Source organism: Petaurus breviceps, unplaced genomic scaffold, assembly GCF_028583685.1.
Source record: "Petaurus breviceps papuanus isolate PSGF00001 unplaced genomic scaffold, PetGlider_PUasm1.0 38, whole genome shotgun sequence".
Taxonomy (NCBI): Eukaryota; Metazoa; Chordata; class Mammalia; order Diprotodontia; family Petauridae; genus Petaurus; species Petaurus breviceps.
Genome location: NW_027186304.1, coordinates 13351376 through 13358740, shown reverse-complemented (window position 1 = coordinate 13358740; position 7365 = coordinate 13351376). Strand labels below are relative to the sequence as shown.

The 7365-nt window shown below is 44.1% G+C and overlaps 1 pseudogene; it reads right to left on the bottom strand.

The window, feature by feature from the left end:
• Positions 1-3844: 3844 nt before the first annotated feature.
• On the bottom strand, positions 3845-5251 carry LOC138169921 (splicing factor 1 pseudogene; annotated as a pseudogene).
• Between the last annotated feature and the right edge of the window lie 2114 nt (positions 5252-7365).

The window sequence follows — 7365 nt, the reverse complement described above, 5'->3', positions numbered from 1 at the left end:
GATGATAAACTGTTCATATTCTGACATGGGAAAATTCTATTTATAACTCCTATTTTCTTTTAATTATTAGGGCAGTTAGAATGAGTGTACATAGACAGGAAGCAGAGGTGTAAGTTGACTGTTATGGCATGACGATCTAAAAAAAAAAATAAAATTATGAGATAAGAAAGAAGGCACTGGGAGAAGGGGAAAGGGAGAGGTAGAGTGGAATAAATCATCGGACATAAAAGAGTCCTGAAAGAGATTTTATAGTGGAGGGGAAAATGGGGAGGGGAACACATAAACCCTACTCTCATCAGAATTGCATTAAAGAGGGAACATTACACACATTCAATTGGCTGTGGAAATCTCCATTACCATACATAAAGTAGGAAGGAAAGAGAATAAGAAAGGAGGGGGTGGAGAGCTGATAGAAGAGAGGGCAGTTTGAGGGTAGCAAAACACTTTTGAAAATGGTAAGGTAAAAGGAGGAGAGAGAGAGAGAGGGAGAGAGAGAGAGAGAGAGAGAGAGAGAGAGAGAGAGAGAGAGAGAGAAGGATAAACATGGGAGAAATATGATGGAGAGAAATACATAGTCGGTGATCATTACAGTGAAAAAATTACAATTTCTATGATAAAGATTACATTTCTCAAACATATAGAAAAGTGAAGAAAATTTATAGAAATAAGAGCCATTTCTCAGTTGATAAATGGTAAAAGGATATGAATAGGAAAATTTTCAGACAAAATAATCAAATCTGTCTATAGTTAAATTAAAAATGTCCTAATCACTATTCATAAGAGAAATACAAATTAAAACAACTCTGAGCTACTACTTCACACGTATCAGATTAGCTTATATGAAAGCAAAGGAAAATAACAAATGTTGGAGGGGATATGGGAAAATTAAAACATGAACATATTATTTGGTGAAACTACTGATTCAAACATTCTGGAGAGAAATTTTGAATTATGGTCAAAGAGCTGTAAAACCAGGCATACCCTTTGACCAAGCAATACCACTACTATATCTTTATCACAGAAAGATAAAAAATAAAGAGGAAAAGGGCTTATAGCAAAAAAAATAATTAAGGGTGGCAAAGGATTAGAAATAGAGGGGATGTCCATCAGTTGGGGAATGACTGAACAAGTTTTCACATATGATTGTGATGGAATACTATTGTGCTTTTAGAGATTATGAGCAGGATAATCTTAGAAAATAACATGGAGAGGCAGCTAGGTAGCAGAGAGCACCCACCCTGGAGTCAGGAGGACCTGAGTTCAGACCTCAGACACTTAACACATACACAAAAACTAGCCATTCAACCTTGGGCAAGTCACTTAACCCCAATTGCCCTACCTCCCCACCTCCAAAAAAAGCAAAAATAACAACAACATGGAAAGAACTACGTGAACTAATGCAAAATGAAATGAGTAGAACCACAAAAACATTGTACACAGTAAGAGCACTATCGTATGATGATCTGCTCTGAATAACTTCACTCTTCTCAGAAATACAATGATCTAAGAAAATTCTATAGGACATATGATAAAAGGTACTATCAATCTCCAGACAAAGAACTGCTAGAGCTTGAATGCAGATCCAAGATATTTTTTCTTTATTTTATTTTTCTTGGGTTTTTTTTTTTTTGTCTTTGTTTTCTTTCACAGAATGACCTACATGGAAAGGGAAGGAGAGAATTTGGAACTCAAAATTTTGGGAAAAAAGAATATTAAAATTGCTTTACATGTAATTGAAAAAAATATTTATTAAGATTTGTTTTTTTAAGTATAGGTTATCAGGGCAGCTAGGTGGCACAGAGAATTGAGAGCCAGGCCTGGAGTCAGGAGGACCTGAGTTCAAATCCAACCTCAGACAATTAACACTTACTAGCCATGTGACCTTGGGCAAGTCACTTAACCCCAACTGCCCTACCCTCCCCCCTCCAAAAAAAAAAGCTAAATAAATAGTACAGGCACTGAAGTCATGGAGACAAAAATACAACTATTCCTACTCTTGAAGAACTTCTGCATGTACACAGCACATACAAACAATTTCAAGAGGCAGTGGGCTCCAATTACTGAGGAGTGAAAAATATGAGAAAATTCTATAACAAACTGAGAGGAAATAACTTTCACCATCAACTTCAGGAGAAGGGAGGAAAGAGGAAAGGACATAAGAAGGCTTGTCAGGAAGAAATTTGAGATTAGCCTGGAAGGAAGGAATTTTGACAGGTGAATATGGAATAAAAGAGAGTCTTTACCAAGGTTGATGGAGCAATGTGAACAAAGCATAGCTTGGTTTAAAGGAAAGAGTATTGGATCTTCAATTGAAGAACAGGGCAAGATGAGAAGAGAAGGTGATATAATAATAGGTTAGTTTGGCTAGAATGCAAAGCCAAGAGAAGGGAAATGATGTAACATCAGAATGGAAAGACAGTATATTTAAATGTTTTAAATGACAGCATAACATATTTCTATTGTATCTGGCAGACAGGGAGGAGGTTCTATTCTGGGACTTGGTACTGTGTAATCTAAAAGCAGGCACATCCAAAGGACCTCACCAACATAAGGGGGATCACTTTTCTACTTTAAGACAGACTGGACATATTCTATGAGAGGGGGAAAATTGTCCAGTTAAGTATGCATCTCTTTTTTTTTCCAATATCTCAGTTGACATTAGTAAGAATGTTAATTAAAATTTATATATGTATATATATAAAACCTTTTTTTAATATACCAAGACTGAAAAAAATTTATTCACTTCAACAAACTCACATTCCTCAAATTCCAGTTTATGAGTTGGCATTTTTTTTTCTGTTTTACTAAATGGAACATCCCCCTTTTAATGCAGTGTTTTATTGTACACCAAATAATAGGCCAAAAGAAATTTCTTCGGAGAAAGCAGTGAGGAGGAGGGAGCGCTTTACACATCATTGTCCACATAATCACTCCATGAAGAGGGAAGGGGGGGAGAGAGGAAGCTGAGGGGGCCTCTTCCCCCCACCACAAAACATTCGAACATTTGGGACTAAAAAAAATTAAAGACATTCTGTCAGCAGGAGGATCAAATAGGATCAAAGGGCAGACAGGGGACAGAAGCCCTGCCACTTCCCTCACCAGGGCTGGACACTCAGGCTCTCTCAAATCCCCACAAGCCAAGAAGAAAGGAGCCTGCCACTGGGCCCCTGATGCCCTTTCCACCCAGGCCGCCATGGGCGAAATCTCCATTTGCTCCCCTCACGACAGAAAGCCAAAAATCTAGGCCTGGGAAGAAGGAAGGGGGGGGGGGGGTAATTGCAGCGGAAGACCGGGGCAGCATATACTTGGACAGAGTCTGAGGAAAGGAAATACAAAGGAAAAGGAAGGAAAATAATAATAATAAATTCACCCTCTAGAGCTAGCGTGTCCCGATTCCCTCCACAAAAGTTAGTCAGGCTGCTTTGCCGAACCATTCCGTCCACCCGGGCGCTGCGGAGACTGTTTCCCTGGAAGGGTCACCAGTGGGCGCGGAAAGTCACCCCTGCTGGGACGGATCCTGGTGGTCCCATTTGAGGAGGGCAAGGAGAGTTGAGTGAGGAGAGACAAGACAAAAAAGAGACTCGATGCTACGGGGCTCCAGGAAAGCCCAAGCTGGCGCCCCTACTAACGCTTCCCAAGGGAGTTCTCAGTCACCCAGGACAGGCTTCCTGGCACAGCCCAGCCCTGGGCGTGCACACACACACGACACGCGTGTGCCCCAATGTCTGGCTCCATATAGTGAAGTTCGGCCTGTGTTTTAACGAGACCAATTATATATGTATGTATGTATGTATGTATGTATGTATAACACATACACACAATTTTTTCTCCTCAAAAAAAAAGTCTAGTTATGTGGTGGAGGCATCCAGAAGGGTGGCATTCCCGCCACTCCCTCATCATGGTGACGCGGTGGCGCATCTTGCCCATTGACGGAAGCGGCATCTTACCTTTTCCTTGATGTAGGTGATACACCCAAGAGCCCACAGGCGTACTTCCCAGGTACTGATCCATAGGAGCAGGGCCATGGTGGCCGGGTGGGTGGGGCCCCTGGTTCACCGATGGTGGTGGTGGCTGCATGGGGCGGGGGGGCATTAAGGTTGTGTTGCATAGCTTTTCCGCCATGCCCACCTGTCAGGCTGGGCAGTGGATGGGGAAAGTTGTGAGGTCCCCCGCCAGGCCCGCCAGTTCCTCCGCCCTGTGTCCCATGGTATGGACGATTCTCTGAGGATTCTGAGTTCATCCATGGTGGGCGGCTCTGGGTAGTGTACGTGAGAGACGGCAGGGGTGGGTTGTTGGCGAGGGCAGCAGGTCAAAGCGTGCTGGCCAGGGGTGTGTCAGCAGGCCCAGAGGCAGAGCCAGCAGAAGCTGGGACAGGAGCTTCACCAACTCTGCCGTGAGAGGCAGGTATTCCTTATCCATGCGGGCTTTGTCTCGGGCTGACTGTGGGTCACCAGGCCTTTGGAATTTGCAATCTGAACCAGCCCCTCCACATTTGGTGCAAACAGTAGTACTTGTGATGCTTCGGGTCTCTGAGCTCTGCCACGGTCTTAAAATCCTGTTGTCATACTCCAGGAGGCTCCCACATTCAAGCGGGGTAACTCCCGAAGCCGCATTTTCCGCAGGTCGTTCTGGACATTTGGAGTTTCAATGCCCTATTTCAGAATGTTCTGGATCTGCTCTATTGCCTTTCTGACATTCTCCGTGGTGTTGGCAGTAACCAGTGCATGGAAGGGCTCGTCTTCCCCTGGCAGCATCTGCCCATCCTTGCGTCCAGCCTTGCCTTCCTTCACTGAGCTTTTCCCCCTCATCATAATCTTGGCATTGCACTCCTCAATATTCTTCAAGGCGTTGAAGTCCCACAAAGTTGATTTCTGGATAGTAATCCTGTGGCACCATCACCTTGTCGCTTACCCGGGTTGCTGCAGGTTTGTAATCTGCAAGTGTTTTGAAGTCAGGGTTGAGCCCCATCATCTCAGAGGTGAGGTTGTGTCTTTCTTCCTCCAGCGTCTTCCGCGTCCAGAACTCCCTCGTGTTGAGTCTCTTCCCCTCGCTATTGTAAACGGGCTCGGGGGAAGGGGACCTGTCTTCAGGGTTAGGGGGGATGCCGGGGTCTCCTGTGCGCAGTTTGCGAGTCAGCTTTTCAATCTGCAGTTGCACTATATAGGCCCTTTCTTGCTCCCTGGTGATTTGGGAGGGGGGGGAGGGAGGAGCTGACCCTCTACATGCCAGGTATCACAGTCCTCTGCTCCATCGGCTCCTCTTCCACTTCTTGTTTGGGAAATCCAGCGGCGTGGCGTTCGCTCTGGTTGCCATGACGGCCCCAGGGGACCGGCGACGGCTGCGGCTGGGTGGTGAGGGCGACTCCTGGGCTTCGCGAACTTTCGTGGAGCGGCGGCACGGGCAGGCGGCGAGCCTCCTCTGAGCACACCGCCCCGCACCGCCCCGCACCGCCCCGCCTTCCTCTCGCGGTGGGTGAGGTGGCGAAGAATGAGTTGGCATTTTGAAGAGAAGAAAGAGGAGAGGAGAAAAGACAGCGCCTAGCTATTTCCTAGAACAACATTGCTTTCACCCTCTACACCTGCCTCCAGGTACTGGGTAAAAAAAAAAGGAAAAGAGGAAGGGATGACAAGGAGTGAAGGTCCAGGAAAGAAAGAGGGCCCTCCCATGGAAAGGCCTCTGCAGATGCATGGCTTTCAAAGTACAGCTATGACCAACAGCTACAAATTAAGTCCTCATCACTGTGACGACTACAAATTAAGCCCTCACAGTGCCAAAGCTGGGAGTGGTGGGAACAGGAAGAAGATCCTTGTAGAGCAGCAATTGGACCCATGTTTAAATCTTGTCGAGGTCACGCCCTCACCTCTGGCCTAAGAAATGGCTATAAAAGCACAGATCACAAAGTGAGCCTAAGACAAGGTGGAATAATCCAGTTTTGGTACCAGAAGAGGGAAAAAATGGTATTAGGTCCAGTTTTCCTGATTGTGAGGAGAGGGAGTATTACAGGAAATTCAAAGTGACAAGATACCTGCTTAGTATCTTCAGGGACAACAGGACAGTGCCACCATTGGGTAAAGGGGGGGGGGGTGAGTGGAAGAGGAGAAGGGTTGTAAAAAGAAAAGTCTCCAAAGTTTCACAGGTTTATTTCCCCTGGGGAATGTCACTGCTAATATGGGGAAAGAATGGTTATCGGAACATCTGGCATGGCATCCCATAATCAGATTGCCTGCCTGAAAGAACCTATACTTGTTACAAATATATAACTTCCCCTCCTGAAGCTGATTGTCTGAAAGGTTTCAGTTGTCTTTGGATTTTGTGGGGTACCTACCAGTTAGGATTTGCAGAGAACCCAATACTTCATACCAATTCCAGCCCACCAGCATTCATCAGTCTACGTACTACTCACAGGCCATATTCCTTCCTCCACAGAGGTCTATAGTCTGGAAGATATCAGTGGCACCCTCATGAACTGACATGAAAATTGTTAATATTATTACTGATGAAAATAACTAGAAAGGATACAAGTTAACGTTATTATCTACTCTTAAGAGGGTTTTTGGGTATCACAAAGTTCTGTATGATGTACTACAATATATTTAGTATTGCTGGTCTCTATATATTAAATGACACAAAGGTGATGTCAGAATGGTGAAAATGGAATCTCTGGGTTGGTCTCTGTTATTTCCTGAGGCTTCCTGCCTTGCTGAAGCTAATGATAGTGCCCATTACACCCATGCTAAACATTTGGCAGCTAACTTATAATTGAGCTGTATCTTTCTAACATCATTTTAGATCTCTGAAAGGAACTTAATTTGATCACCATCCTTAAAAAAAAAAAAATCCACCCCTGACTGCTCCCTTGCTGACACTAAAAAATAGCTAGTGCTGCTTTAACCTCTAGGTTAGATTATTGTAATGCCTGTTTTTATAACCTTCTGAGGGGAAAAAAAAATGTTGCAGAGGTTCCAACTTGTGTAAAATGCTCCCGTCAGAATTTTATTCACACTAAGTGGCCTCAGCATGTCACTACCATCCTAAGGGAACTGCATTGGCTCCCTGTCAAATATCAAATTGATTTTGAAATTGCTTTGATGGCTTATAAGGCAGTGCAGTTGTGAACTGTGTATTTATCTGAGTCACTGTCACTGCATGAGCCTAGCCTCTGTTCAAGATCATCTGAAGCAAGTAAATTGGGTATTCTAAGTACACAGGAGGTTAAAAACCTTAGGTTCAAAAATGCGTGGTTTTTGTAAAACATGATAGTAGGATGCAAACCAAATCTACACTTGCATTTGCCCTTTTAATTTCTTATTTAAATGTATCCAGGCATCAAGACACTTTTTAAAATGGAAATCTGTTCCTTGGTTG